Below are 10,754 nucleotides of genomic sequence, written 5' to 3' on the forward strand. Positions count from 1 at the left end.
GTGGGGCAATCTCGGCTCACTGCAAGCTCCACCTCTGGAGTTCTCCTGCCTCAGCCTCCCGAGTAGCTGGGACTACAGGTGCCTGCCACTGCACCCGGCTAACTTTTTGTATTTTTAGTACAGATGGGGTTTCACCGTGTTAGCCAGGATGGTCTTGATCTCCTGGCCTCGTGATCCTCCTGTCTCGGTCTCCCAAAGTGCTGGGATTATAGGTGTGAGCCACTGCACCCCGTCTGACTTTTTAAAAATCGCCATTCTGAATGGTGTGAGATAATATCTCATTGTAGTTTTGATTAGCATCTCTCTCATGATTAGTGACGATGAGCATTTTTCATGTTTGTTGGCTGCATGTATGTCTTCTTTTGAGAAGTGTCTGTATCTTTTGTCCATTTTTAAATGGGGCTGTTTTTTGCTTGTGGAATTAAGTTCCATATAGATTCTGGATATTAGCCCTTTGTTGTATGATGGTTTGTGAATAATTCCCCCCATTCTGTAGGTTGTCTGTTTACTCTGTTGATGATTTCTTTTGCTGTGTGGTGGCTCTTTAGTTTAATTAGGTCCCACTTGTCAACTTTTGTTTTTGTTGCAATTTCTTTTGAAGACTTAGTCATGAATTATTTCCCATAGCCCATATCCAGAATGGTACTTTTGAAGTTTTTCTTATAGGATTATTGTAGTTTGAGGTCTTAAATTTAAATCTTTAATCCAACCTGGGTTAATTTTTGTATATGGTGAAAAATAGGTGTCCATTTTTGGGGGGGTTTTTTGTTGTTGTTTTTTTGAGAGGAGTCTTACCCTGTTGCCAGGCTGGAGTGCGGTGGCACCATCTCAGTTCATGGCAACCCTCTGCCTCCTGGGTTCAAGTGATTCTCCTGCCTCAGCTTCCCGAGTAGCTGGGATTACAGGCACATGCCACCACACTCAGCTAATTTCTGTATTTTTAGTAGAGATGGAGTTTCACCATGTTGGCCAGGCTGGTCTCCATCTCCTGACCTCGTGATCTGTCAACCTTGGCCTCCCAAAGTGCTGAGATTACAGGTGGGAGCCATCATGCCCACCCAATAAGGTGCATTATTAACATCTAAAAAGCTCAGGGAAGACAGCTTTCACCATATTTTTATTTAATTTACAGTTTTCCCCAGAATATTTGGAATAGATTCCTCCATGAGCCAGAGAACTTCCAATGTTCACTGCAGTGTCTTTAAGTGGCAGTAGCAGCTGTGAATTGAGAACACAAAAGTCCTCCACTCTTCCTTTTAGAGCCAGCAATTCATGGTGCTCTGTGTTTTTATTCAGCATTGGGTAGGAGCATCTGGGTGCTGGGCATAGCACCAGTGCCCCATGGGGGAGGGAGCCAGGAAGCTCCTTTCTTCCTTCTCTAAAACCTTTTTTACTTTATGTAGATCCAAGTTTCTAGCCTGTATCATTTTCTTCTCTCTGGATAACTTCTTTTAACATTTTGACAGATCTACTAACCGTAAATTTGTGTTTGTCTGAGACAGTTTTTATTTCTCTTCACTTTGGAAGGATAATTTTGCTGGATACAGAATTTTAGGTTGGTGGAGTTTTCTTGCTTGCTTGCATGGGTTCTGAAGAAAAGTTTGATGTAATTTTTATTCTTATTTTAACGTGTTAGGCCTGGTAAAGCCCAAGGTGGTTAGACTCTGGTGAAATGGTCTCCCTGGGGCAGGCTTCTGCTAAGGAGAACGGAACGCCCTGGGTCGATTTCAAAGTAGTTACTTTTCCCCTTTCCTGTGGGAAGCGGGAGGGAATTTTTCTTTGATGTTCACAAGAGCCTCTGGCAGAGCTCTTGGAGGTTCATGAAAGTGTAGGGCCCCCTAAGACTGGGCTCCCTTAATTCTTGATTCTCAAGTTTATGTACACAGAGCCTCCAGCAGTTTGTCATTTACATTTCAGTCTTCCCACTGTGGTTCTGGCTCCAGTGGCCAGCCTCCCATCCTGTTAGGCTGGGACTCACTGCCTCTCCAATTTGGGGAACAATGGTTTGCCCTGTTAACCTCAAGTCTCTGATGGATCTAAGAAAAGTTCATTTTCAGCTTGTTCAAGATGTTTTTTTTTGTTGTTGTGCGGACAGGAGTGACAGCTTCCAAGCTGGAAAAAAGAAGTCATATTTGGGTTTTGTTTCAAAATATTTTTCCAATTAGAAAGAATGATGCCTCACACACTTCTATACATGTCTTTTGATGCAGCTGTGCAGGTGTTTCTGTTACCCTAAGAGCGAAATACCTGAGTCCTAAATGTGCTACTGTTTAGAACATAAGTATTCAATGCCAAACACAGTATCCCTTCCAGCAGTAGATGAGAGTTATTTTTGCTCCAGATTCTCTCCAACACTTGGTGTTCTCAGTCTTATAAATTTTAACCATTTTGGAGGATGTGTTATCTTGCTGTGATGTTAATTTGCATTTACATGAATATTAAGAAAGTTGAACACATTCAAATATTTGCTTCTATAAAATACATGTTTATGTCTTTTACTCACGAATTTTTCTTTCTCTTAGTGATTTTTTTTTTTTTTTTTTTTTTTTTTTTTTTTTTTTTTTTTTGAGACAGTCTCGCTCTGTCCCCAGGCTGGAGTGCAGTGGCGTGATCTTGGCTCACTGCAAGCTCTGCCTCCTGGGTTCACATCATTCTCCTGTCTCAGCCTCCTGAGTAGCTGGGACTACAGGCACCCGCCACCACGCCCAGCTAATTTCTTCTATTTTTAGTAGAGACGGGGTTCCACCATGGTAGCCAGGATGATCTCGACCTCCTGACCTTGTGATCCGCCCGCCTTGGCCTTCCAAAGTGCTGGGATTACAGGTGTGAGCCACCACGCCCAGCCCTCTCTGAGTGGTTTTTAAGACTTCTTTATATATTCTGAATGTGAGCCCTCTGTCAGTTCTATGTGTTCATAGATCTGTTCCCACTCTGCAACTTGCCTTGTCACTTTCTTAGTGGTGTCTCTTAATAACAGAAATTCTTAATTTGAATACGGTCTAATTTATCAATTTCTTCCCTTAAAACTAGGGCTCTTTGTGATCTGTTTAAGAAATCTGTCCCCACTCACGGTCATAAACATCGACTGGGCATGGTGGCTCACACCTGTAATCCCAGCACTTTGGGAGGCCAAGGTGGGCGGACCACCTGAGGTCAGGAGTTCGAGACCAGCCTAACCAACATGGTGAAACCCTGTCTCTACTAAACATACAAACATTAGCCAGGTGTGGTGGGGCCATGACCAGGCTGGGACCTACTGGAGCTCTTGTGTGTGAGGCTGGAGGAGTTGCTGGGGTAGGGGACATCGGGGCTGGGCATCAGCAGGGTCTGCAGCTCCTGTCTTCCCAGTGTATAGACCTAAACATCAAAGTTGAGAATAAACCATTCTCCCGGGGCACGATGGCCTCCAGGAAGCACCGCCTCCTCCCACCATCTGCCTTTCAGGATGGGCCTCCCTGGTGGCTGTCGCTGGGACTGCAGGGGCAACTGGGCATATCTGGGGCTCTGACATAAGCGAGATTGTTCTGGGGCCTGTGCTGCCCAGCCTGTTCCCCAACAGCTTCCTCTGGAGGCAAGGGGCCTGGCAGGAGCTGCAGGGAGCCAATTATCCCTGAGGCAAACGGGCTGCAGATAACTGGGAAGACAGGTTTTTCACCGGCAGCCGAGCTCTGGGGCGCATTTGCCACACCAGGACTTGGGACTTGAGGACCCAGAAGCCTGCCAAACCCCACGCCTAATTGGGAGCCCCATGTGCTGCCGTCTACCAAGGGAAGTGGCATTTTCTTGGCAACTGAGGGGGGAAGCCAGGTGCTGAGGTGTGGCCCAAGGGACGGCTTGCCTCGGGACCTCCCAGCCCTCCTCCTCTGCCTCCCAGGGGCCTCTTGTCTTTACACATGGAAACCTCCACTGTCTGTCCCAGAGCTCCAGGTTAGGGGTCAGTGCCAACCCCAGCCCAACTTCCTCTGCGAAATGTGGGGTTCTCCTTGGGGCACTGGGGCCTCTTTCTCACAGGGCTTCCCAAGGGGAGACATCCAGAGGAAGACAAAGGCTGCAGTCAGGTAGACCCCACCAGGCGCCCCTGCCATCTCTTTCCATCAACATCGAAAGGCAAGCTGACCACCCCCAATGCAAGATGGACATTAACCCTGACTAGCACTCAGCTCCCAGGCTGGCCGGAATGCGGCGGGGTGGGGTGTGGTGGGCTGGTGAGAGCCTGGTGGGGTGGGCTTCAGGTGCTGCTTGCCCAGGGCTCAGCTCTATTCCTCTGGGCTCCCCCAGCCAACGGGCCCACCAACGCTCTGGGCAGCCCCAATAGGTGTGTTCTACCCCGGCCAGCTGTCAGCCATCTGCAGCTCCTCCCTCACTGCCCCACCCTGGAGCATCACGGTGCCCAGGGCAGGCTGCGGAGACCTGGCTAGCCCATGGTCTGCTCATTCCTCACTAGCAGTTGTGGCAGACGCAAGTCTGCCAATGAGCCGAGCCAACCAGCCTGCAGCCCTCGGGAGAGGGTCAGGCGCAGGCAGGCCTGGTGAGCAGGTGTGGGGATGGGTGCTCATGTGCCGGAGGTTTTTCACGAGCAGGTGGGAGGAGGATGGAGAGGAGACCAGTGAAGGAGAGTGGCGGGCAGGACAGGGTGGGGCTGGTGTTAGCTGGGTTGCGTGTGTGGGCCTGGCAGGGAGCCCGGCATAGGAGCAGGTCCCCAAGGAGTGCTAGGTTGGAGCCAGGACCATGGGCCTCAGCAGTCATAGAAGCTTCACCTCAGGGCAGAGGGGGCTGACAGACTGGGCTGACGGGAAAGGGGTTTTCTGTCACCAGAGGACACAAAGGGACCACTAGTGAGTGGCCCAAGCCACGACGCTCTGGGACCCTCAAGGTGCTGGGCTCGATTGAGGCGGGCCCAGCCCATGGCCGTCTTTGTGGGGACCCCACAGGGAGAGGCTGGCCTCTGAAGATGCTTAGACCTGGTTCAGCGTGGCCAGACCCTGACCCAGCCCGAGGTCAACACTGGCTGCTGTCCTGGGGGCCGAGTCTCCATCTCGTCCTGTGATGTGGTGCTCACACTATGGGCCAGTGTCAACCCTTTGCCCACACCCCGGGAGGCTTGTGTGTCCATACTCATAGCTGAAGGCCTGCGGTGGGGGTCTCTGAGTTGGGGCAGGTGGGTCCAGGGTGCATGGCCCCTGGGATTGTTCATCATGAGTGCCACCTGGAAGGTGCTGGAGTCTCACCCTGTCCTCCAGGGCCCAGAGTGTTTTGGGGAGATCCAGTGCTGGCATCTTGGCTGGGCGAGGATGGTGTCTAGGAGGGGCTGTTGGGAGGGAAGAAGGGCATCAGGGGGCCTGGTGCTGGGGTGGGTGGCAGGAGAAGCCTGGAGGGCAGTGGCCCAGGATAGTGGCTGGGCAGGTGTCAGGAGGGAGACGGGTGAGGCCTGGCCTCCCTGCCACAGCCAAGCCAGGGTCTGGGGTGTCCTGGGGTGGGACAAGGCCCAGGGCAGAGGCAGAGCTGCTTGCATGCAGGGTGGCCACATCCCGGCCTGGTGAGCACCAGCTGCTCAGTTCTATGGCCCTCTGCTGCCCTCCGCTGGCCACCTCTGTCCCGCAGGCCCAGCCATCTTCAGGGATGGCCCAGGCCGCTGCCTCCCTGCAGGTCTGGACAGACCCTCAGAGCCCAGGCTGGGAGGTCTCAGGAGCCAAGACAAGGTTGAATCCCATTTGAGGCCATCTGAAGGAGTGAGAGCCTGTGTCAACTCCCTGCCCAGCCTTGCCTCAGCCAGCGGCTCCCAGGGGACTCTGGTGGCTAGTGGCTAAAGACGACAGAGGGGCTCAGAGAGGCTGAGCCGCTGTGTAAGATCACACAGTGAGCAGGGGCTGAGACAGCAGCAGGAGGATCCTCGGCATGGCCACAGCCCAGGGACAGGAAACCCCTCTGCTAGGTTCCCCCACCAAGTAGCTCCCATTCCCAGCCCTAAGGGCGTCTCAGGAGAGGCTCTAGGGAGGGTCCTACCTGCCTCCTGCTTTCTCCCCCAACCACACCCTAAATGGATCCCAGGTCCCCAGCCCCTCCCACCAAGGGCTCAGCTGCCAGAGCTCGGGGAGAGGCCCTTGAGGGCGGCTGTTTCTCCATGTGCTGCAGTCCTCTCGACACTGAAAACCAATCCCATCCATCTTAATGGCATTTAATATGCACAGTGAAATTGGCAGCCACAGCCATAGGGGTGTCCTCAGAGCGAGATTTACAGGCATATGACACCAGGCTTCGCTCATGAGTGGCCTCCTGGGTCCCAGGAGATAAGTGGGGTGGGTGTGCAGCTAGGTGAGCCATGGTAGCAGAGACCTGGAGAAGGGATATGGGAGGTAGGAACTGGGTTAGGCAGGGATTCAGGGGAGGCTGAGGCCTGGAACAGGGAAACTGAGACCTAAAGGAGACTGGGACATTGGGAGTCAAGACTTGGGAAGTTGGGACATGAACAGGTGGAGACAAGGGGTTTAAGAATGAGGATCTGGTGCAGACGTGAGTTGCAGCCCAGCTGCTGCTGGCCCCACATGACTGCAGAGTTTGCTGACCCCAGGGTGGCTGGAGAGTGTGCTGTTGATATGGAAGGGAAGTGCCAGGATGGGAAAAACATGGTCCATTTAAATGATACAGAAGCGGGGAAGGGAAGTGCTGGGTAGAGGAGAGTGTGGTCCCTGGCTAGGACTCCAACCCCATGGACCTAGGTGAGGACAAGCACATCCTGCCCAGATGTTGCATTTCACATGACCAACCTGGCCTGCCACACCCCTCCTTCCTGTGCCTATAAAAATCCCTGAGACTCTAGCAGGCAGACACAGGCAGGTGGATGTAGAGGGGAGCACATCAGCGGAAGCACACGCAGGCGGCTGGATGTTGAGATAAACACACTGATAGGCACGGGCATGCTGGCAGGCCACCGACTGGGAGAACCACGTGGAGTAAGGCTGGGCAGTTGGAGGAGAGCCCGGCCGCTCAGCAGCTCCACTCCAGGGAAAACCTTCCCACTCCACCCCCTTCTGGCTTCCACTCAATAAAACCTTGCACTCATTCTCCAACACCACATGTGATCTGAGTCTTCTGGTACACCAAGGGAAGAACCCCAGGAAACAAAAAGCCCTGTGACTAACACAAGCCGCCCTCTCCATCTTTGCTTTCAAATAAGTGGTCTTAATTTGTCCTTCCATGGAAAAAGTTTAAATCAGTTTATTATAAATATATCTAAACCATTAATTTTTGCAGTTTTCAGGTAAAGTCCAGCACTTCATTTATACAAAGTCTACGAGGTCATAGAGATCTAATCTTAAGTCAAGACATCCATTCAAGTCTTCGGCACAATCCCTCGCCAGTTAGAGCACAGCATGCCTGGATATGCCACTGGTGATCTTTAACAGAACGTAGCTTCAAAAACTGGCCGATTTCTGCTACAGTCATGCATTCTTTAACATCTTGTTTATTAGCAAATCTCAGCAATCAGGCTTTTCTTAGGTCCTCAAGCACTAACATTTTAGAGTTCTTCTCTAGTTACAGAAATCCTCTATCTGTACTGTCCACAACTACTATTACAAACTCTGTGTTAGTATAGTAGGTGTTTCAGGAACAACGAAAGATTCTTGGCCACCAATATCCCACATTAGGAAACGTGTATTATTAATCGCTAACTCTTCTACATGACTTTCTCTTGTAGATGTATGTACAACTTCATTCATAGAAAACTGGTAAAGAATGGTAGTTTTCCCCGCATTATCCAGCCCAACAATGAAAACTTTGTGCTCCTGGTGATGGAACAGTCTCCATGTTCTCGTGAAGAAAATTCTCATTCTCGGGCACGGACCCCCACTCCAGACACCCGGGCCTCCTGGCCTCCCCTGGCTCAGGCTGACGGGGAAGAGAGACAGGCACTGAAGCCACCATTTCTGCTGCTGTTCAGGCGCTGGCCGCGGGCCCGCTTCCAGGGAACCGGAGGGAGGCCGAAGCCCAGGTCGCCCTGCCGCGTGAGAAGTCCCGCCGCTGTCGCCGCGGCACTCGCCTGGCTCGCGGACATGGCAGCCACGTTGTCTGCGACGAGCATCGCGGGCCAGCGTCCTCCCCCAGCTCCTCTCGGGCAGCTGCACCAAAGTAATTCTTTTCCCACACACAAGGTCCTCTGCTTACCTAACACGACCAAATGAAATGAAAGCATGTTAAAACTGTAATCCACTATTCAAACATTCCAAATGGAATTCACGCATACAAAGTTGAATCCATGCCACTCTATACATAACGATGCAATTTTCAACATAGTTTTCTGATAAAATGTCAAGTGTCCTACATAATTAAAAAACTATCAAGATTTCTCTTTTCATCAAAGAATTTGGCCTATTAAAATAACACAATAAACATAACAGACCATGTGACAGTTTTCCAACATCTTTCTATCTATAAAGTTTGTATAAGATTAAATCTCACAAGAAAAGTAAATATAAATAAAATAGATGATTTAAAAATCAAAACACAGATCATATAAGGGCTTGTGTGAAATTTACAAATGCTTCAATGAAGAATTATAGTTTGAGAATTTTAAACTGTTCACATGGTATGCTTTGGAAACAGCATATGCTGTTAGAAATGTGACAATGAATAAAATGATCGGGTAATATAAATGAAAAATGGCCTCGAACCAGTGGTAGTAACAAATGTGGAAAACTGGATGGAGAACTAACTCCATCCAGGGACAGCGCGGGCAGGGGAGAGACAGAGACAGACAGAAAAATGACAGACATAAATCAAACAGAATAGAGAACTCAGAAATAAATTCACGCATTTACAGTCAACTCATTTTTAACCTAGGCATCAAGAACACACCTTCCAGAAGGGCAATCTCTTCAATAAACTGTGCTAGGAAATACCCAACACCCACATGTAGAATAAATCTAGACAACTATCATAAACAAAAATCAACTCAAAATAAAGATTTAAATGTAGGACCTGAAATTATGACACTACCGGAGAAGAAAACATAGGATAAATGCTTAATGAAATTGGTTAGGACAAGGAATTTTCAAATAGACATCAAAAGTACAAGCAACAAAAGCAAAAACAGACAAATGTAATTACATTAAACTTAAAAGCTTCTGCAAAGCAGAAGAAGCAATCAGTAGAATGAAGAAACAATCCAGATAATGGTAGAAAGTATTTGCAAACTATACATCAGGCAAGCGGTTAATACACAAAATATAGAAAGACTTCTCAAAGGCAAAAATACAAGTAATCTAACTTAAAAATCAGAAAAAGATCTACCCAAAACCTTTGTCTCCGCCATCATTATTTCCCCAACTTCTTTTCCCAACTGCCTTCGGCCCCCTCCCTCTCGTCACCCTTTTTTCTTTCTCCATCTACCCCCCAAAACATTTTCCCCACCATTTTTCCCACACCATCCCTTTGCAAAGCCCTCTCTACTTCCCCGCTCACCACCCTTTTCCCCACCAGCGCTCTCATCCCCGTTTTGCTCCTCCATCTACCCAAAACCATTTCCTCTCGTTTTTCCCAAGCCTTCTTCCCACTCCTGCTGCTCACCACCCTCTTTTCCCCATCTACCCAAAATTTATTTTCCCACCATCTTTTCCCCACCCTCTGTCTGCAACGCCTTCTCCTGCTCGCCATCCTTTTTTCCATTTGGCACTCACCACCCTCTTCACCCTTCCACCTACCCCAAAACTATTTTTTTCCCTCCTACCACTTCAGCTGCTGCTGCTGTCTCTGTGGCCGCCACCAACCGAGGCGAGGAGAGGTGCGATGTCACAGGCTCCAGCCTCCAACCCATGGCACTTAGCTCTCCCATCTCGTCCTCTAGCCGGACAGGAGCAGCTCCCACCGCCGGTGGCCCTCCTACCACTCCAAGGCCCTGCGGTCTCGGTCACCACCACCTACCACAGCTAGGCGAAGCCAGATGAGCACCACCATACCGCGGGCTCCAGCCTCCGGTCACCAGCCTCCAGCGTGTGCCTTCCTCACCCAGCACTGAACGGCTGGGCAAACACACGGAGAATATTCTGTCGTGACCTGACTGCATACTGCAGCATGCTTTATATACTGAGGTTAGGCAATGGGGGCTGGGGTGGGGAGGTTCCTGGACTACATGTTCTGATTGGATGAGAGAAAAACCTCTAGGCCTACTCTGATTGGACTTTATTTTCATGCTCTGATTGGTTGTTCTAATACTGGCTCTCATCCAATCAGAACATCATAATAAAGTCCAATCAGAGTAGGCCTACAGATTTTCTCTCATCCAATCAGAACATGTAGTCCAGAAACCTCATTGCCTAACCTCAGAATATATAGCATGTTGAGGCAGGCAGTCAGGCTATTCTAGAGTTGTCTGTGAATACCTGCGGAGGTGTTACGTGCTACTTTAGGAAGCTCTCTACTACACACTGGCGGCTGGAGCCTGGAGCCTGGAGCCTATGGTACTGTGGCTTTCCTCTGGCTTCGCCTCCCTGTGGTAGGTGGTGGCGACCAAGACCGCAGGGCCGCGGGAGCTGCTCCTGTCCGGCTAGAGGACGAGAAGATGGGAGAGCTACATGCCCCTGCTGGAGGCTGGGGCCTGTGACAGAGCACCTCGCCTCGCTGCGGTTGGTGGCGGCCACGGAGAGGGCAGCTCAGCTGAAGTGGTAGGAGAGGAAGAAATAGTTTTGTGGTAGGTGGAGGGGTAAAGAAAGTGGTGAGTGCTGAAGGGAAAAAAGGATGGCGAGCAGAAGAAGGCGTTG

At 50.2% G+C, this 10,754-nt stretch overlaps 1 pseudogene; it reads right to left on the minus strand.

Annotated features, from left to right (window-relative positions):
* Positions 1-7,250: 7,250 nt before the first annotated feature.
* LOC103222893 (ADP-ribosylation factor-like protein 5A pseudogene) lies at positions 7,251-10,015 on the minus strand (annotated as a pseudogene).
* Between the last annotated feature and the right edge of the window lie 739 nt (positions 10,016-10,754).

Source organism: Chlorocebus sabaeus, chromosome 19 (assembly GCF_047675955.1).
Source record: "Chlorocebus sabaeus isolate Y175 chromosome 19, mChlSab1.0.hap1, whole genome shotgun sequence".
Lineage (NCBI taxonomy): Eukaryota > Metazoa > Chordata > Mammalia > Primates > Cercopithecidae > Chlorocebus > Chlorocebus sabaeus.